This window comes from Zonotrichia albicollis, chromosome 9 (assembly GCF_047830755.1).
Source record: "Zonotrichia albicollis isolate bZonAlb1 chromosome 9, bZonAlb1.hap1, whole genome shotgun sequence".
Taxonomy (NCBI): domain Eukaryota; kingdom Metazoa; phylum Chordata; class Aves; order Passeriformes; family Passerellidae; genus Zonotrichia; species Zonotrichia albicollis.
Genome location: NC_133827.1, coordinates 23,112,408 through 23,133,417, shown reverse-complemented (window position 1 = coordinate 23,133,417; position 21,010 = coordinate 23,112,408). Strand labels below are relative to the sequence as shown.

General features: G+C 46.3%; 1 protein-coding gene across 4 annotated transcripts in view; it reads left to right on the top strand.

The window, feature by feature from the left end:
- The first annotated feature begins 3,617 nt into the window (after positions 1-3,617).
- STAG1 (STAG1 cohesin complex component) overlaps positions 3,618-21,010 on the top strand; it is a 150,617-nt gene continuing 133,224 nt past the window's right edge. For 2 of the 4 annotated variants that reach the window (XM_074546966.1, XM_074546962.1), the window contains exon 1: positions 3,618-3,757. The gene's annotated coding sequence lies outside the window, so the exon portion shown is untranslated. Of the gene's footprint in view, positions 3,758-4,414; positions 6,013-8,381; positions 8,461-21,010 lie in introns of those variants that run through there. The other 2 variants (XM_074546965.1, XM_074546964.1) reach the window with 2 other exon arrangements.

Here is a 21,010-nt window from a genome sequence, read left to right as displayed (position 1 = left end):
TGCCCCAGGCTCACCTGCTACCTTCACTTTTCCTTCAGTTAAACCATTAATTTCCGAATCTTAACATGCAAATGCAAACCGCACCAAATGAGCCCAGGAAGGCAGTGATTTTCACCTGCACAGCTTTTCCTACCTAGCATTTCATTGTGTTACAATCCACAGTTTTGCCTTGCAGCCTTAAAAAAATGAAGACTTTCTTGCTTTAAGGCACAACATACTGGATCGTGAATAAAATAAATGGGAGGAAAAGAAGACAAAAGCGGACAACAGGAATTATTATTAGATTGACAGCAGGCCACTGGGTAAACTCATTAGTTTCCTTAAGAAACAGCTGAGTAAATACTGCAACTGTTCCTGAAAACAAAACCAAAACAGCTCATTTGTTACTATGAGCATACAACAGTAACTTTCTTGGTTCCTGGCTTTAGATTACATTTTCTTTCAACAAATAGTTGCAAATTCAACATAACAGTTTCGAATGTGGCACTGGACCTGTGCAATGTATTCAGGGATCCCTCTGGAGGAAAACAATAGATGGTGAGTGTGTAGCTCAAAATGGCTGTTCTGCACAGAGCTGCTCAGCTGGGAACCAGAACACTTGGGAGTCTGGAAAGTGGAAGGGCAAACACGTGTGAAAGGCAGGAGATGGGAAGCAATAAAGAACAAAAAATAAATAACAGGAATGCTTTGCCCAAATTTTCATTTTCCCAACTGAATGCTGAGTGTACGACAAATGGAATGCCAACCCTCCCAGAGTACATTTGTTTGTAGTCTTTGGTGACCTCACTTCTTAACCAGTGAGATTTTCTATGGAGACTGAGTTTAGGGCATATCCCAGATCCATTATGTGTGTCCCTGACACAAATTTAAAATAGACAGAAATCAGCACAGCCTATACAGACAACTTGCTACTTCTCTTTCTGCTCATGCTTTTTGTGGAAATGATATGAACTTCTTATTTTTCCTTCGTATCTGGAAACTTAACGTGGCTTATTTGCATTTTGTATTAAAAACACAAGTTGATTTCGAATCAAGTTTAATACAAGGCTGAAGATGAAGCACTATGCAAAAATTCTCAAGTTACATAACAAACATTCCCAATTCTGCCTGGGACACTCATTTAATTTACCAGCTCATTGAAATCACTGACTGCAAAGTGGGAATCCAGTTTTCCCTAGTGGAACAAATAACAAATGGAGATGAAATAAATGGCACAGATCATTGATAGAATACAAACCATGATTTCTTTTAGAAGAAAAAAACCTGAATACTCCCCTCCGTCCTTTCCTGAACCAGTGCAAGTGCTGGTTAGCTGGATACAAATGGGTGATGATTAGCTGCCCCCTGATTGCAGGGGGTGGGAGCCTGAACTCTCCTCCTGTGCCTGAAGGAATGAGGGCTTTGAGGTCTGGTGATCCTAACCACCAATCTCGAATAAACTCACAAAAAAAATTTCTCTGATCTTCTGCCAGATTGGTTAAAGTCAGTCAGGCTACTGAAGTGTTATTATGGAAGACTCACAGATGTGGCAGTTCCAGGCAGGGATATGGAGTTGGGAATAAGTCAGCTACCCCTGCTTTCTGAAAGACAGGCTCCATGGGAAGGCTCCTTTGCCTCTTCTGTGGAAAATTCCCCAATCCTGACCAGATCAGGCTGAAACTACCAGAGGGCTGTGAGCAGTCTCTACAGGATAACTACAGACAGACAATTCTCCCTGAACATCACACAAAGGGAACACCCACCCCTGGAAACCCACGGAACTGACTGAACTCGTGCCACCTTCTCTAAGCACATGTGTGCACTGACTTCCCAGCATTAGGGATTTTGTTTTGATTCCTTATCAGGTGCAGGAAAATCTCCTGAAGTCCTGTTTCAGCACTATTAAACTACCTGGAGATCTTCAGTGTTTCATACTTCAGGCAACTGCATAAGCCAAGGGATCTACACTGAGGTGGTGTATGAGTACCTTTATCTTTTTAGCCAGATGGACATAAATCAATTTGATTAAAAATACATTCCAAGAGACTCAAGTCTTTATTAAAATTTAATGAATAGCAAAAGGTATTTAAGAAAATGAAGAAGCAATTACATGAAAGGAGTTTTCAGCACTTAAGCACAAGAGCAAGCATTATACACAAACCAACAAACCAGTATCCCGTGTCTTCAAATTAATTGAGTTACATCTAGCAGCACTGCCTGAAGGAAGAGCCAGTACAACCTTCACTGAATACAAATACAAACCCTACACTGAAGTCCCATGAGTTGTCAGTACATTTCTGATAATATTTTGCTACCCAAAAAACAACCTCTATTTGTGCTAGCTCACTGAAGCAACCTCATTTGATGGGATATACCTTTAATTCTCCTTGCTTTCTCTATACTCTTGCTGAATATGGGCTCCATCTGCAGCCATTTCCATGAAAAAGTACTATTTTCTAATTTCTCCATTCATGCCTGTTGCCTGCTGCAGCTTCTACCTCTGCAGCATGAACACTTGCATCAAGTGATTTTGAGAGAACAGCCACTTTGACTGCAAACTTCCCATTCCAAAACCCCTTATCTGAGCAAACCCCTTCAGACAGCAATTCCAGGCACAGGGGGAAAGAACAGAGAATTCACTAACACTGAAATACAGCACAGGAAAACAGCTCAGTTAGATGTAAGAAAGGTTTTAAGAGGTACATTACAATGGAGTGAAGCACGAGACGGCACCTTCGGTCCATGGCAGCAGATGACAGGTCGAGATTAGAGATCCCTCACTCACTGCTTTGGATCTTCTCCCAGCAATCTGCGCCCCCCGTTAGCCAGCGGTGCGTGCGGGGTGTGCAGGAGGGGACAGTCGCCCGCAAAGCGACCGAGCTCGGGAGCGCTGCGAGGAGGGCGGCACCAATCGCGATGGCAACTGTCGCCGATAAGAGGGCACTCATCAGAGGACGCAGGGCGTCTCCATGGGAACCCCGGCGCGGCTGCAGGAAGCCCCTCCGGGCAGCAGCGGGCGGAGGGCGGTGGCTGCCCGGGCTCGGTCCCTGCCGTGCCGCGCCCTCCGTGACCGCCCCCGCCGTGGCGGAGAGCGCCGCTGGGCCCCAGGCGCATCACTGCCAGGCATATCACTGCCACCGCCCTGGCGCCGGGGGCGCGCCCGCCGAGGGCCGGCCGCGGGCTGGGGAGGCGCTCCGGCCAGGCTGGGCCCTCGCCCCTGTTCTGTCGCGACAGTCAGGACCTCCTTCCCCCATCCGTGTCCCTGTCCCCGCCGCTTCACTGTGCCCGAGTCTGTGCCCTGCCCCCGCTCTGTCGTGACAGACTCCCCCGCCGCGGTGCCCGTGTCCCCGCCGGCTCTATCGCGACAGTCGCCCCCCGCCGGGCGGTGTTTGCGGACACGCGGCGCACGCGCGGCCGTTTCCGCGCGAAAGACGTTTTCCCGCGTGCCGCGAGCGCCGGGGCGGGGCCGCTTCCCCTCGTACCCGCCCCTTCCTCTGCGCGCGGCGCGGTCGCGCGGCGGCGCGGGGCCGGGCGCGCGCGGTGCGGCGACGCGGGCGGCAGGGGGCGCTGCGCGCCCGGCGCGCGGGGCGGCTGCGCCGTGGCGGGTCGGAAATGCCGCCAGGTGGCGGTTTAGGATCGCGGCCCCGCTGAGCCCCGCGCGGGCCCCGCCAGCGCCGCCGCCCCGGCCCCGGCCCGCGCCCGCCGGACCCCGCGCGCCGCCGCCGCTCCCGCAGCGCTCCCGGGGCGCTCCCGGGGCGCCGCCGCGGCGCGGCCCGAGGTGAGCGCGGCGCGCGGGGAGGGAGCGCGCGGGAGGCGCCGATCCAAGATGGAGGCGCGAGGGGCGGGGGCAGCGGGGCCGGGGCCGCTCGCTCGCTCGCTCGGTCTCCGCGGCGGCCGGGCCGGGAGCGGGCGCTGCCCGTGCGAGGAGAGAGGAGAAGGGGAGGGGAGGGAAGAGGAGGCGGCGCGGGGCGGGGCGGCTCCTGCCGGAGCAACGGGTCCCCCGGGCGCGGCGCTCTTCGCCGCCATCTCATTGTCCCCGCCGGGGCTTTGCCGGGGGCGCGGGGCCGAGCCGGGCCGGCCTCCCCCGCCGCAGGGCCTGCGCCCCGCTCCGGGTGGTAGCGGCCGCGGCGGGCCTGTGGGGGCGACGGGGGATGCTCGGGCGGAGCGGGGGTGGCGCTTCCGCCGCGCGGGGCTCGGTGGCGGCGGCCCCCGGCCGGCCCCGGGCGGCGGCGGAGGAGGGAAAGTTCCGGGAGCCAGTGGGCGGCCCGACCCGCCTTTGGCCCGGCCCGGCCCGGCCCGCCGCCGGGACCCAGCCCACGGGAGCGCCCGGGCCGCCCGAGCCCCTGGCCGGGTTCCAGGGGCGCCAGGCCGGGGTGCAGCCCCGGGGCCGGGGACCCCCGCCCGCCGCTCCTGTTGCTCATCCCCGAGTTTGCAGTGCGGTGGCACCGGGGCGAGCGGTCGCCCCTCGGCCGGCCCGGGGGACAGAACCGTGTCACGCAGCCGTGGGGCTGCCCCGTGCTTCAAATGGGAAAAGCAGCGCGCCGAGCCCCGGGGATGGCGGGAGCGGAGCCGGGATCCGGCGATCCGCGGCTCCGGGAGCAGCCAAGTGCAGGCAGTGCCTTGTGGCCGGGGCTGCGAGCGGGGGAGAGGCACAAAACCGGGCTGGGGTCCTGCCCTGTTGGGCTCAGACACAGCAAAGGTTGTGCTTGGAGCAGTGGAAGGCTTTGGTGCTGGGTGCTGGTCACTTGGCCCATCCTGGTTAGTGGTGGACAGCTGCACTCTGCTTCCCTGTGTTCCTGGGATGGAACAGGGAGTGTGAGCAGTGGCTGGGAGGAAGCTCGACTTGGGAAAAAGAAAATAGTTGTAGTATCCATGGAGAAACTTAAAGGGACATGACTGCCAATACCAGTGTCAAAAACTTAGTTTCTGGGAAGACAGTGTGAGTTTAATTAAACTGAATTGAGCTGCTTTGTAAGTATTGATTATTTCAGTTGCATTTCACACAATTTTGTAGCCGTGTAGAGTTAGTCTAGTGAAAGCCTCTATTGTTGAGGTTGCTGAGGAATGAAAAACCTTCTCCAGATCACAGCACCAATGCAACTGTTACTAAACTGTGTCCTGTGTTTGGTGGGATAGATGACATTAATATTTGGGTTCAGTAACTTTTCCATGTTATTACACTAGTGAAAAAGGAGAGGTGTGAGAGAAGGATCCATATAAATTCTTTGGATCCACAGCAGTTTGGTCTTGCCTAGTGCTGTAGCAAGGTTATTTGATGAATGTTTGTGCAGTGTAACCCATCCACCCCTGAAGAAATCAATGGGCCACAAGGCAGTGTGCAGGTTGTCTGTCAAAAGGTGTTCTGACCATGTGAAGAAGTTCTTCCTGTTACAAAATTAGAAGCCAGTTTGTTCTTTCTTTATGATTTTTTTTCTTTCTGACTCAACTGTGATGACTTTTTGTTGGAAAGCCTGAGAAAATAGGGGTGCAGAGGGTTTTGAAATGACACACTAACCCGTGATGCAGCAGGATTTCCTTGTGAGCAGGAGCTGACTTCAGGGCTGTGATTAATCTGAGAGGATGTAACTGTTACTGACTGCTCAACAGAGAGTGTGCAGTTGAAATTCTGTGTTGCTGCTGCTGATGGACACATGGATTTACATCAGTGAGAGTGGGTAGTGGGAATGAAGCTGGGTGAAAAATTAATGCCAGTTCTGGAGGTTGGGAGCACTTCATCCATCTAGAGCCCCTGTGTCCTGGGGACTGCAGTCCACAGCCTCTGGTGCTTCCTAACATTTCACCAAGTGCTGGAGGTGACTGGTTCACTGAGGGCCAGCATTTCTGGCCAAATGTCCCAGCCAGGATGCTGTGGTCTGAAGTTGTGAGGGCAGCTGGAGCCCTGCTGCTGGAGCCCTGTGCCCGGGGTCTCTGAGCTTGTCACCTCCTGTCCCTGTCCACAGCCTGCCCTTCATGGTGTGCAGACTTGGACGTGACTTCTTCTGCAACTGCAGTGCACTTTGGAGAGTGGAGAAGGTTTGTGAACAATGTTGTAGCTCATACTTGGATGCAATGACAAAATTTGTTCCTTGGGGTAGTCAGAAACTCAGCAAGTGAATATTTTTCATTTGAAAGAACAAAATGTACCTCGAGTTTGTGCTGGTGACTGTGGAATCTCTCATTTCTTTCTCTTGGTTGTAAAGACATGCCCTGGTACAATTTGGCTAAATACTGGTAATTTAAATAACATTTTAGTGGGCAAGTGAGCCCAGAGAAGTGTAAGGATGCAGTGAGAGAAATGCTGAATTGTGATGACTTTCTAAGAAGAGTCCATTTAGTGGGATGAGAACATGCCTTTATGGTAATATTGTGGTTTGTTTGCTGGTAATGTGCACAAAAGCCTCTCACACCCTGCTGAGAATTCCAGAGTGCCAGATCTGTAATTACCACAAGACGTACTGAAAGAGGCAAACTGCTGAAGTTGTGCAGGGATGTGAAAGCCAGAATTCCACTGCAGCACTGCTGAATGGGTGATTGGCCTCTCTGGGATCTCCCCATGCTGCACCTTGGAGTTCTGGGACGAGGCTCTGGCTTCTGCTTGCAGTCAGAACCAGAAGGTGATGCTGAATCTGGTGCCAAGATAAGGAAATGCCTTATCTCAATTTGCTCTATCGACTTCAGGACTTAAAATGCCAGCCCATGTCTGCAAGATACTTCCTGCTTTCTTTAAAGTTTTGGGGGTTTACTTGTAGTCAGTCTCATTTATCAGTGGAGCTCTGAAGCTCCAGTTGCAGATTGTCATCTCTGGCTTGCAAAGCCACTGTGTGTGCTCATTCTGGCTAAAACCAGAAAGGACTAGAGTTGGTTTTTGTTCTTGGAGAAGAAAGGGAAATCCTACAAGGTTTTGAGTTCATTAGCTGATAATTGTTTTGTTGTTTCTGCCCGTGGCATCCAGGGATATGCAGTATTTTGCTTTTCCATAGTGATGTAATTTTGTTGGTTTGGGTGTTCAATATGTGATCAGAACACAGAAACCTATTTCTTTGTTCCCTTAGAAAATATGTGGTTTAGAGAGTGTTATTATGACCTCTTGCAACTTTTCAGTCTGAAAAACACTTTAAAAAATAGGTGTTGTTTTGTGAAGGTGCGCTCTGATTTTTTTTTTAAAGGCAGACCTCACCTTCAGTGTTAAGGGAAGGAACTGCAGAGGAAATGTTGTCCTTAGTTGTGATTTTGTAGCAATGTGCTAATTTAATTTCTGATATGTCCTGTTGGAAGTCTGACTGTAGGCAATGGTGCAGTATTTTGTGTCACTGAGAGAACGCCCAGGAGCTCAGGTGCTCTCCCTGTGGTTTGAAGGATCCCTGCTCCTAGCTTTGCCAGCTTTGCCACATTTCCTCATTTGCATCCCTGCAGGCATTTTTAGTTTGGAAAATGCTTTAAAATAATAACAGTGTGCTTGAGATAGCAGGATGCCTCCAACAAGATCCATTAGGGCCCAAAGTGTGACCTGTGTCCTGTTCTGAGCTGTAGGTGTGACATGGACTTGGTAAATTTGGTAACTCTGCCTTAATTTTGGAATATCTGTGGAGTAAATGCCTATTTATAACTGCAGGTAATTCCATATGAAGTACAAGGAGTGAGATAGGAGGTTTTTCATGCCTTCAGGCCCCTGACTTTGGCGGGTGCTGCTCTCTTTGCTCAGAGCTGGGAGCACTGGCTGGCCAAAGCCACCAGCACCCACTCCCTGAGCTGCTGCTCATCCTGCCCACAGGGAATTTGGGTCTGCAAAAACACAAAAAGGGTGCACATGGTGTGGTGGGACAGGCTCTCAGCCACAGTTGTCAGCATTCTCAGACATGAGAGTGGGAGTGTGTTGTGAGCTCCAATCACACAGATATTAATAATTTATTTCACAATTAGGAGCAGAAGGTGGAATTCTTAAGCCTGTCCCACTTCAGCTGGAGGGCAGGCTGTTTCAGGTGGTTCCCAAAGTAATGTTTTACTAGAAAGCAGCGTGAGGGAACATCCAGCCAACTGTTCCTTGCTGTGCAAGGTTTCAGCAGCAGATATGTTATTTATTCTATAAATAAATCTAGTGAGTTTATATTCTGTAACTCTACAAATAGCAGACTTGTATTATATTGGCAGATTAGCTGAATGAAAGCAGTGTTGACAGATTGTTCAGCTCATAGGAAAAAGGTATTTCTTTGGAGAGTTACTTAGGATTATCCTGTGTGTCAGAAATGTTTCTAAATGTCAACTATTTTTTTACAATAAAATAATAAAAATCAAACCAATTAATCTTGAATACATGTGGAGGTGTTTTTTGAAACCAAAATCCAATAACAAGCTGAGTATCTGTTTGCTCTCCCCCACATGAGGGTTTCTCTCTCTCCTTTTAGGGTTAGAATCCCCAAGGACCTGGAAGATACCAACATGTTTGTGTTTATAAGTGGAAAATGAAACTTCATTTGCCAACGGGTAATGAATTCCACCTTAAGTGCATGCTCAATGTGCCAGTTTTGCATTGTTAATTTCTGGATCTGTTCATTCAGACCACATGAGCTGCTTGCTGCCAGTGGAATTGCTCAAGATGGTTGAGCTGCTCTGCCAGGCAGCCTCAGCTGAGAGGAGTCTGTGTCTCCACAGCTGTACAGCTCTCCCTTCCCTTTGTGCTGCTGCCTTGACCTTCCCTGGAGCTCAATTCCCCACCTGGAATTCAAACTGCTCTGCTTGGGAGGGAGGTGTTTGTGCCCAGTGAGTGAATCCAGTCAGGCTGTCAGAGTCAGGAGGTGACAGAGCTGATCCAAGGTCAGTGGCAGGAATACTTCTGAGGAAAAATGGTCCTGGAGATGGGGATCCTTCAGCTGAGAGGTTCAGGTTGGCCCAACTGTGCTGGCTGTGGGTGTTGAGCTTGGAGCCCACTGCTCTGTGCACAGCTGGGATTCTGTGGGTGACTCTGACGCTCCGAGTGCCCCTGCCAGCCCTGCTCTCTGCAGCCTTTGAGCTTCCCTTCCTCGGGCTGCTCCTCCCTGCCAGAGTAGCCTGGAGCCATCAGCACCTTGCTGGCATTCTGTTCCACATGGAAGGGTCCCAGCGTGGCCTCCAGCTCGCTCATGGTGTCGTGGGCTTGTGTGGGTTGGCAGGGACCTCACAGAGCACCTTGGGGACTCCTGGTGCCCTGCATTCCTTGGACTCCCCTGGGCCTCCTGTGGAGTCGGAGATGAGCCCTGGGTTTGCTCTTTGTCTCCTGTCTCCTCACCAGGTAACCTGTCCCTGCCAGGGCTCTTGTTGCCATGGCAGCCTCATTTCTTTAAGGGCCTTTTCTGAAGAATCTTGTTAAATGTCTCTTGGAAATTAAAGCAGCCTTTGTGAGGTACAGTCCACTGGTGTAAGGGAGGCCTTGTGAGAAATCCTGTAGATTTGTGGAACTTGACTTTTTTATACAAAAGGAAGGTTGATTTCCCTGTCTGATGCTGTAGTTTATTTAGTTGCCTGCAGGTCTATTTTCTAGAATGGTTTCTACTAAATTAGGCTCACTAGACTAACAGAGTGTTAGGTGAGAGAGTAAACATAACTATAAATTATGTTCAAGAGTAAGCACTGCTTCAAGCAGTAGAGTTTTATTTTGAAGGCTGCTTTCTTCTGGTTCACTTATGTGGCTTCTTTGGTGTCTGATAGTTTTGTTTTCCCCACATCCTTACTTTAATAGGACATTGCTTGTGGGAGAGGAATTAAACATCTCTCTTCTAAGAAATGAATATTTTTGACAATAGAGAGGTACTTATATATTTTGGGATCCCTGTTTTCCTGAGTTCAGTGGAAATGGGTCCATGCACTGATAATTATTGATAGTGGAGATGGAGAAAAGGACAGAGAGAAGGAATATACACAGAGTACTCTCCTGTGGGCCTGTTCCTGTTGGCTACTGGGCTGAAACAAACCCAAACAAATGGTTGCAGTGATACTGTAAAACAATGTAGCACAGCGCTGAACAGATCATCCTTGCACACAGAGCTGAGACTGGAGGGGCTGCCTGCCTTTGGCTGCCTCCAAACTGTGCTCAGCCGTCTGTAACCTTTGTGCCCTGCTCCACAGAGTGCCTGGGAATGGCAGTGAGAGTGCAGGAGAGCTCCAGCTTTGGGTACTCTGCCCTTTGAGTCTCAGATCCTGGCTTGTTCATTCTTCACCTCCTTTCAGTTCCTCCATCCCAGTGTTTTCCTTAAGCTCTTTGATGCTTTTTCTGTTTTAGCACTAGCTGATTGTTCCGCTTGTATTTACATAAATCAAATAGAATTCACCTATAATGTGTCCTTTCCCATCCCTCTGAGAGGGGTCAGCACAGCTGATCAGAGGACATGGTATCATTTCTGTGGGTTTGTGCATCTGTTTTGCTCCCCAAGTCAGAGGAGTGGTTGTTTTCTTTCCTTTTTTTTAAATATCTTTTGTTTCTGTAAGCTCCATTTGCAACAGTTTTCTCTGACAAAGCAGTAAGATGAAACTGAAATTTAATGCCTGATTCAAAATGGTTTGGGGAAGTTTTGAATACTAATTATTGTGCTGTTGTACAAGATATTGGACATGCTCAGAACCTGGAGAGGTGTGTTTAGGTATTGAGCTGTTGCACTTAATTTTTTTCCCAAAAGCAACCAGAGAAGCTGCTTCATTTTACTTTGCAAGGGAAAGTTTTTACACACTCAAGTTCATGTTGGTGGAACTACAAAGCACCAGCATCAAGGACAGAAAGCACTGCTGTGGGGGCTTATGTAAATCCTATTGCCTGACCAGGTAATGAATTTCTTGTCTTGGAGGTAAATGTTTGTGAATGCCAGAGCCATTAGAGCTGGGAGGAGCCTTTCCTATTGATATGCCTCACTTTTCTGATTTCTCATTGTTGGTTGTTGCTTCAGAGGTGTTGGTGTCCTGGTGGAAAGCTGAGAAGGAAAGGCAAGGGCTGAGGGATGGGAATCACGGCGAGCAAAGTGTTCATTGAGGGGTGCAGGGAGGAGTTGCCACTGTAGCTGCCGTTGTTCCCTGGACATTTTGTTTCCCCAAGGCAAGTGTATTGTTACAAAACTGCTAAGGTTTAAATGTGTATCCTTTTCTAAACTTTCAGAGTATTTTCTTGGTGATTTCTGCCATAGAGAATTGCCAGGCCTTTTGCAAGAGTGTGCCATTCATCAGCACCCTCCATTGCATTCATTGCAGGACTTGGAGCCCCTGTGCCATGGCAGGAGGTGCCCACCAGCCTTTTCTACAGTAAATTCTGAGCTATTGGCAGGGTATGTCACTGACACAGTTTTATTGTGAAATTCACAGCTGAGAATAACCTTTCACATCTTCCTCGCCCATAAATTTTTGGCAGTCAGCTCCTTTTTTGTCTGTCCCTCAAAGAACTTCCTTGACCTGAAGCCATGCTTTGATAACACCCACAGCCAGGGCTGGGCTATTGTGTCTGCCTCTGTCCTGGAGGCCACGTGTTGCTCCTCTTTGTAACTGTGCTTGCATTCATGCCCATGTCAAAAGAGAATGACTTGGTGTGGCAGTGGTCACAAAAAGCATTCAGCATGTGGGACAGGCAGCTCTGATTTGTAGTTCCCCAGTTCTGATCTCTTCACCCACAGGCCTGGTCAATGACAAGCAGCAGCAGCAGCAGCCTGTGGAGTGTCACAGAGTGTCACTGCAGTTATTTATGCTGCTGGAATCCTGAGCCTGTGTGCAGGTTCACTGCTGCTGGCAGAAGTGAGCCTGACACAGGGAAGAGCTGCTGGAACTGAGCTGTCATGGAACAATTACATAATTAAAGAGCATGGGAATGTACCAAAGCAGTGACTTCCAGCTTTTCAGGAGAAATAAATTCATGGTGAGCTCTCTGCACCAAATGAGGTGTCAGGGGTGAGAGGAACAGGCTGTTCCTGGCACCTGATGGGGCAGCTGGTACAGAAAGTGGTGCTGTGCAAAGTAACTGCAGCTCCTCAAGTGGCTTGTTTTATATATCTGTATAAGAAAGGTGCCTTTTTAATCTCTGGACAAGCTCTTGCTGGTGTTGGTGGCATGCCAGGCTCTTTGAAGGAAGACCCAAGAGCAGCAGGAGTGGCTTGAGGCAGTGTAGGAACTGTCCTGCCCTTCCTGTGACTCCTGCCTCTGATGCTGCAGTCAGAGCTCCCTGAAATGGGGCCTGGGCTGGGAAGACACAAAGCTGTGGGGAAGGAAGGGAAGAACGTGCTGGTAGAAGGCTAGAAATGATGTGAATATCATCTTACATTCACCACACTTGCCTATTAATAGCCAACAAAGAACAAAAATTTAATACACAGGGCAGCCTCATTTGTATTATTTTTCCTTGGCTGTAAGCTCAGGCAGTTTGGGACTTGGTTGCTCGGGATTTTTTTTAATCCCCAAGGGGAATGTTGGTTTTTCCATTGTTGTAGATGGCTCAGATGAGCACGCCTGTGGTTGAGATGGGTTTTGTTAGGCAGTTACTCCCATCTAATTTCAAATAACAAATGCCTTTGACAAATCAACTGTCTGGACTGGAAATTCCTGTGTTAAGTTTTTAGCTGGAGATTGGTTGTTTTTGTGGTGTTCCAACAGAATTTATTCAAATTGGTGTTTGAATATGAGATTAAGGTGGGGTGTTCTTTTGGTTTGAATATGAGATTAAGGTGGGGTGTTCTTTTGTTTTTTGTTTGGTTTTGTGTTTTTGTTTTTTGCTGGGTTGTTTTTTGGGGTTTTTTTCTGGTTGGTTGGTTGGTTGACTGTTTGCTTTGGATTGGTTTGGTTTTTTAGGTGTGGTAAATACATCTTCTTCTAAGGATTTCAGTGGGTAATTCCTGCTGAGTTTTCATGCTTCAGGTTAAAGGCCGATGGCTTTAATGAGATCCTTGTTTCTCAGTTGTTAAAAAAAATCCACATTGCTTGATCATTTTATAATTGTCTGCAAAACTGAGTGGCAGCTTGGTTTGACTGGGATATCTCTTTCTTACAGATTTTGTAGTTGTGCAGGTTTTGCATAGGAGCATTTTGTGTGTGTCACACGGAGAGTAACCTTCACTGCATCCTCCCAGCTCTGGGAAGGACAGGAGTTTGACAGACATCAGTCTGCTGCTTGTGAGCAGAAGCCATTCCTGAGCACCAGACTGTGTGAGGCACAAATCCCCAGGTTTGGAAAGCAGGCTTTGATTTTTTGGTCTCTTGCCATAAAGTTGCCAAAAGGTGGAACTTGTCAGTCAGGTGTCTTTTGTGCTGTATCCCTGTTTCCTCCAAAGCAGGCGAGTCACTGAGGGCTCAGATAAGGAACAAATGTTTTTCCTACCTTTGTTTAGGAAAGAGCATTTATTTTGGATGAAATCTCCCAGAGGAACCTGAACAGATACCGGATGGGGAGATCAGTAAACCCAGCCAGGATATAACAACGCCGTGTGCTTGGCCAGTTGAGGATGTCACAGTGAATACAAAATAAGGGAGCAAAGTCTTGGGCTTTAAAGCTGGCCAGGAGCTGACTGGTGGTGTTGAGGTCAGAGCTGTTGGTGCTGTTGCATTCTGAGGGTGCACCTACAGAGTGTGGGCACACAGTTTATTGGGAGTGGGGCTGGCCAAAACCTCATCCCAAATAGGCTACAGCTGTGAGCAGCACTGACAGCAATGAGCCATGGAGTGCCAGGGGCACTGACCAACCACCAAAGGGAACAGAGGGCACACAGGGGCAGGGCATCAATGTGAGGGGATAAAAGGCTGGGCTACAGAACAAGGAGGGCCAATGCTTGCAGCCTTCTGGGGTGATGGGATGTTACTGTGTATGGCTGATGCCTGAAGCTTTCTCATGTGGTGTGGAGTTACTGTGTCTGGGTGAGTGTTTAAAGCTTTCTGAAATTGTGTGGTGACACGCTGTATGGTGGCCATCTCAACTGTGACATGGGCTGTGACCAAAGTGTCTCAGTTTGGCTGCAATCCCAGGTGAAAGGTTCCTGTCTTAGGGGCTCTTTGGTCACTTTTTTGTGTGAATGTCCATGCTGTCACCACTGGAACCCAGTGGCTCCAATACCATTTTACCCCCTTTAATTTTTTTTTTTACCCCTGACCATATGTGATGGGAAAAATTGACAGCACCCTGCCCCCATCATGTTCTTTTCTTTGCAGTATTTTTTCCTTACTCTGCAGCTGATAAGAACTTTTCCTGTATTACCAGCAGAGATTTAACCTTGCAGTATGATTTCTTGAAGACCACTACCCAAAATGTTGTAGTGGTTAATGGTTTCCTAAAATACCTGCTGCTCTCCTGTCCTCTACCCCTGACTTTCAAGCAGGAGTTTTCTATTATTTAGTCCTATAATTATTCTCCTTTAAGAACAGTAGATCACTTTTGAAAAATTGCAAAGTGTTCATCACTTACACCTCTCCATCCTCTGACTGGAATGTGCTGTGTTGTGAGAATAGATGCTAGAAAGACTTTTACTGTTGTGGTTTTATTTAATGGAAGAACTGGTATTGGAGTGTATTTTTCTCTAATTCTTTTATTTGAAATTTTTTCACTGATTTGTTTTGTGTTTTGCTGGAATCTCTAGGGTCACAGCTCTTAAGTCCAAAATCATCTTGCTTTTACAGCCATTAAGGGATATTAAAGCTGCAGACCTCTGTGCAGTCTTGTGTTTTACTGGAACAATGGATTTGTACTAGGATGGTTATTTATTTACTTTTACTTTTGTGGATCTTCCTGGGCTTTCTTTGTTCCCAAATGAACCAGAACAAAAAAACCAAACTCAACAAAAAAACAATGGTGAGAGTGTTTGACTTAATCCCTTTGTCTGTCTTGGGGTTCAACAATTTACAGTATTCTTGACAGCTGCTTGTCTAATCTCTTAGTTGCTGGAAATTTCACTGCATTCCCTAAGCAACTTATTCTGTTGCTGTATATTCTTACTGACTGGTTTGTTTCCAGTGTTTAACTGACACATTTTGCAGTTAACTTTTGTGTTTTATTTCGTCATAGTGAGCTATTTCTGCTCTACCTCAATATCCATGAGCTGACATTTTTTTTTTTTCTCCTTGTGCTCTAACACAACCTGTGTCTTTGAGTTTCTCAACGTTTTCTTCTACCTCTTGTTTTCTTGTCCTCTGCCCAAGCCTACAGCTCTGTTGAGTCTCTCCTGTCAGTTCATATCTCAGAGTCTGGGCCTCCAAACTGGGCGCTCTGTTCTGATGCTGGTGATGTAGTGGTGCGAGGTGGATTGTTATTTATTTATTTATTTATTTATTTATTTATTTATTTATTTATTTATTTATTGTGACTAGCTCGTCACAAGAATCCCTTGCTCTTCCCTCATTATTTTGCTTGTTATTAAATAGGAAGGGCTTTGCAGGCCATCCCAGGGGCTGAGAATCTGCCTCAGTCTGTGCTTGGGTGTCTGGAGTCACTCTGGATTTCTGTCCCCGAGGGCCACGGTCACCCTTGTCACAAAGGGAGGGATGGCACCTGCGTGGGGAGGGTTTGTCACCGGTGAAACAAATGGGTATGGGCCTGTGACAGGGCCAGCTTCCCCTGTGAGGTTGGTGGGGCTGCAGCACCAGCACAGCATCGATCCCTGGCTGAGATGGCAGCAGAGAGGAGCCCAGGCCCTGCCCCTGCTCCCGGGGAGGAGCTCTGCCTGATGCTCTGCCTGGTGCTCTGGCTGTGCTGTCATTTCATCAGCTGCAGCCTTCAATATTCATGAAGAGCTCTGAAGAAAGAGGCTGCCTTGTTTGTGCAGCATCAAGCTGCTGGAAGCATACATGGAACATTGGTTTCTCCACATCCTTTGATTTCAAATGCTTTTTTGTTATTATAAAATGGTACAAATCTTCATGATGACTTTGACAATACAGAAGGAAGACTTGGGTGTTTTGTTTTTTTTTGTGGTAAAAGTATAATACCAGCTGTAAGAGGAAAATCTGGGAAAGAAAATTAAAATATGCTAAAAAAGTTAAAAAGGGATACATTTAATGTGAATGTAATCTGTGTGTTTCACAGACTTGCCCTAAAATTTTCCCAGGAAACAGCTGTCTTACAGCATGGACAGCATTTGCAGCTTTTGTTTCTTCCAAACTGTAGGTACATTTTTGTACCAAGCAGAGATGTTTTGAGCTTTGAAACCAGTCTTCTAGTTAGTACATCATTAGCAACATTTATTTATTGTCTGTTTGTATCCTGGATTCCTCATATCACAGCATTTGTTTCTTATCAATTTATAATTTTCAGGGAATAGCTTCAGACAGATCTGCTTTGGTGCTCTACTGGTTTAAGTGCATTAAGATTTGGAACCTGGATTTCACTCCTTGTTTACTTATTTTGAAACTGCCTTTTGCTGTGTTTTACAGGCTAATTTGTCAAAGGGCTATATTGGTAGAGGTGGGATGAAAATTCAAAATTGATGAATTTATAAGTAAGTGAATTGGACTAGCTTGTACTTTCTAGGCTTTACTGAATTTTGTTCACTTAGCTTTATATTGATGAATGTACCTAATATTTTTTTAAAGTGCTTTTTTTATCCTCAGTCAGTGCTTTCCAGCTCTTTTTTATGTGACAGGCTGTCACCTTAGCTGCCCTCCTGTCACCCCCAAGTGTCTCCATTTGACTGATGAGCCTCTGTCCCCTCACCATTGTCCCTGCTCCCTCCAGGGGCAATTTGGCTCCTGCTGGAGCACCGGGTCCTGTGCCTGGCTGGGGATTGTTCCTGGCCATGCCCCGGGGAGGGGACAGTGCCCCGTGCGGGTCTGGGACAAAGCTGGGGTGCCCTGTGTGTCACACAGCAGTGACAGTGCCCTCTGCTCCCAGGCTGATGGAGCAGCCTCTGTGCTGTAGTTGGGCATTCTACTGGGTGGGGCAGCAGGAAATGAGTGAGTGCCCAAGAACCTGGCTGGTTCTTTGGGAATATGGCTTTCTTCCCTATCATTGCAGCTGGGATGCAGGCCATCAGCACTTCATCCTTCCAGGGTACCTCCCAGGGAAGCTCATCTCCATGATTACATCACTTATCTTACCAATATATCACCCTTTTAATAGACTAGGAAGAGCCTTGACATCAATCTCTTACTTTCCCTTCTAATAGGCCTCAAAAATCCAAGGGAAAAAAAACCAACTACTCTCAGATCTCTTGAGAGTTTGGCACTCTGTGTGTATGAGGAGCTTGAGCTTTAAATGTTTAAATCAAAATCCATTCAGTCTTAGGACTTTTTCTCACTGCTTTCATCCGTGTAGTGCACAATTCTGCCAGTTTCTCTTTGCTCTGTTTTCTGTAGACTGCATTATTTTTAAGAATCCTTTCCTTGACCAAGCTCCAAAACTGTTTCCCTGCCCCTCCTCTTCACAGTGGTTGTATCGAAGTTCTTGGTTAACAGACTCAACAGTTTGGTGTTAAAACAAGAAAAAGTTTATGCTGTTTTATCACAACCTTGTAACTCTTTCTGAAAATTTAAGTAAGAAATTAAAAAAACCCCACTGTAACAGATAAAAACAACAGCCATGGAAGGGGGAAGCTAAACAACTAAATATGGGGTATAATAACTGAAGGCAGAATTTCTTGCTTCTCACAGCCAAGAACTGCATGGTTGGGTGTCAGGAGCAGGAATCTCACCAGCTACTGACAGTGGTTTGTCCCTAAAATCATCTTTGCTTAAGAACTTTTAGATGTATAAGATTCATTTTCCCCTGTAACTTGGGGGTTCTGCTCAGAAACAGGTGACAGACTTCAGGGGCTCATTTCAATCTCACCTTGCTCTGGTAATGTCAGTTGTTGACTTAAGGAAAATGTCTTGTGTTTGCAAGTCAGTATTTAAATACTGTGCTGATTCTTTCCTCTTCCATTTCCCTGTAATGGGATTTAATTTTATTCAGGTCTTCATCAATCTGGGAGTTTGCAAGCAGATTAGAAATTAAATTGTACAGTAGAGAACAATCAATAATAAATACCCCTTTAAATGTTAATTTTTAAATAATTAAAAGAATTGTAAAACCTGTCCTGTTAAAAATTATACTTTGAAATGTGTTCTGGGTACCCTTTTTCTAGTGAACTGAAATCTCACTATGTTTTCTTTCTTCTTCCTTTGGCAATTAATCTCATAGCCCATTCTCACAGATCATTCTTGTGGTGTTTTAGTGAGGTCAGCAGCTACTCTAAATGACAACTTTTTTTCAAATGTGGCTGCCAAATTGCATTTTTGTGTCAGAGAAATATCTTCTGTCTGCAAAGAGCACATGGACACTCCTGTTACAGAAACATTAGCTGTTCCATCTCTGCTCACTGTCTTCATGTATCAGTGCTCCCTCCTCTGAGGAATAATTGAAAACTTGTGCAAGAGGCTTCTGTGCCCACTGGTAAGGGGCTTATGAAACTTTTTATGGCTTTAAAGACAAAATTTTCTCAGCATTACCCTAGGAAATCTGGAGAGATGTTTTTAGCTTCAGTGTGGGTAATTTTGCTGAAACAAATAACTCTTATTTTGCATTCTGTTAGCATGCCCACTGTGTCTGGAACTGCAAGGTGCTTGTATTGCCTGCAGTTAATATGTGAATCAAACATACAATATTATATAATATTCTTTATAACATATATACAGTATATAAAACAAAGAAAACATGAAAGTGTTGAAGAGTTGTCTGAGTTCTAACTGCAAAGGAAGGTTTGGGAGTGCTCAGGGCTGGGTTTCTGTGCTGCTGTAGGTTCAGAGGGCTGGCACTGACACAGGCAGTTCTGTAAGAGTGCAGTACCCACAGGTTCTGTTAGATGGGATGTTCAGGCTCTGGGTTATCTCACATCTGCTCAATGGGCTCTGTCTGCAAGGTCCCATCTTACAGTTCTGGTTTTGAATGGTACCTACAGAAGTAACAACTTGTAGACAGGATTTGGCTTTGCTATTTTTTTTTTTTTTTCATTGAGTACTATAAGAAAAAAAACGCCACAGGTATGAAAACCTCAAACACATTGAAGGGTGGAGTTTTTGTTCCACATACTGATTGGGAATTGCCTGTGAATTCTCTGGCAGTTGTATATTCAGGACTTTCTGTACTTAGGAAGGAGGTGTGATTTTCAGCAGATATATTTCAGGGTGCTGTAAGTGCACAGTGAAGTCCAAGTTTCAGCCTGCGGGTAAGACAGGTGCTTTCCATAGCAAGTGCACAAATAATTCCCCATATTCCTGCAAAAGAGGAATAAACCTACAAGCATTAGTTTAAAAAGGTAGTCAGTTCCCTTTTTTCTCCTTGGCAGTATTAAGACCAGAGCATTTTTGATAAAGAAATGTAAAAATCAGTACTGGGAATCACACTGGTGTTGGAGGGCTTTTGGAGCCCTCATTCTTCTCGTGTTTCCTCTTCCAGCCAGGTGTGGGAAGGGCAGGTAGCAATCCTGCAGGGATGTGCTCCTTCCCACGTGGCTGGGGGCCTGGGACAGACTGACAATGTGTTTTGCTACAGGTTTTACAAATGCACATTAAAGCAGTGTATCCTGCTTGAAACCCATTATTTGGAAAGCTGAGTGTGACAGAGACAGCAGAACATGGTAATCACAGCAGAACAGGCCAGGCTGAGGTAAAGAATGAGAGGTGGGATTGCTCTCTTCTCTTGGTCATGGGCTGGAAATCGATTAGTGTTGGACCTGAAAAATGTAATTAATGATGAAAAGAGCCACTGGCAATTTGGAGTGTATTGAACATGAGCTGTGTAATGCAGTAGGGAGGTGAGCTCAGCCACTTTAAATGGGAGAAGCTGTCATATCTCTAATATTAAATATCTGTCTTAGTACTAGAAAACTGAAGTGTTAGAGTACTCAGTAATTTATAGTATTTAGCATTAAAAACCTGAACGATCTAATTATGGGTATTAAAATGACTGCAATAAAATTTGGACATTGAAAGTTCATATAAGCTCTAAGCAGTAATTAAGGATGCTATTTTAATATATAAAATTTAAGTTGAGTAAAGAAAAATCCTCATGCAGCTCACAAGGGAGAGTGTAGAAAGAAAAATCTGCTTTTAAATTCTTGTCTCTTACTAGATTTAGTTGAATGACTAAGAAACATGAAACTAGACTATTCTCATAGCTAGTATAATTTGAGATATTCCCATGTCCTTACTAGAATTGAGAACATAGTCCTTTGCATGTTTATCCAATTTTATACTTCAGTTAATAGGGGATTAGAGACTAAGTTGTGAATTTTTGGTCTACTTTGTATTTTCTGGGATTTTTCTATTTTAGGGCTTCTGATATCACAGTTGAAATAAAAGCTATACTTTTATGCCTAATCAAGCAGCTTCCTCATTTTTAGCTGGTGAAATATTTTTGGCACCCTTTTCTCAATCTGACCTTGCTGGGCTACTACTGCTGGGAGAGCAGCAGCTCCCTGAAGAAAAGAAGGAAAGCTCTGCTTTCAGCTGGCTCTGGATGACCCTTTTGGTGCTGCAGCAGTCAGAGAAAATCCAGGCAAACTCCTAATCCACCTGCAGGCCTTTGGATAAGCTCAAACAGTAGCCAAGAAGCTCCTGGGAAATGGGACAAAGCTACTTGGCAAGAAGATACAAAGTCTCACCAGTTTCTTCAGAGGTTTAAAGGATTATCTGAATGTTGAGTTGTCACCTGGAATGGCACTTTGCCAAAAGAGATTTACATTACCTGTGTTCTTGTGCCATCCACCCTCTCCTTCCAGACAGGTAATGGTACATCAGTGACACTGAGGTGTCATTGCTCAGTTAAAAACGGGTAAGATCAAGTAAATAAAATGGAGCCTTTCAGTTTGCCACCAACTTGTTTTTACCTGCTTTCCCCGGGGATAATCAGGATTACCGAGATGTGTCCCTTTCTGCTGAAATTTTGGTGATGATTCTTTAGCACATGGTTTTGCCATTCTTGGTTTGGGCCATGGCAGGTTTGAAGGTTCAGGCTAAATCCTTTGGGACAGGGAGACATGCAGAACTCCCTTTTAAACTATGTTTATTATGAGTAATCTTTGTTCATTGATACCTGTGTTTGCTGATGAGTAATTTTTGATTAGCCCCAGCATCA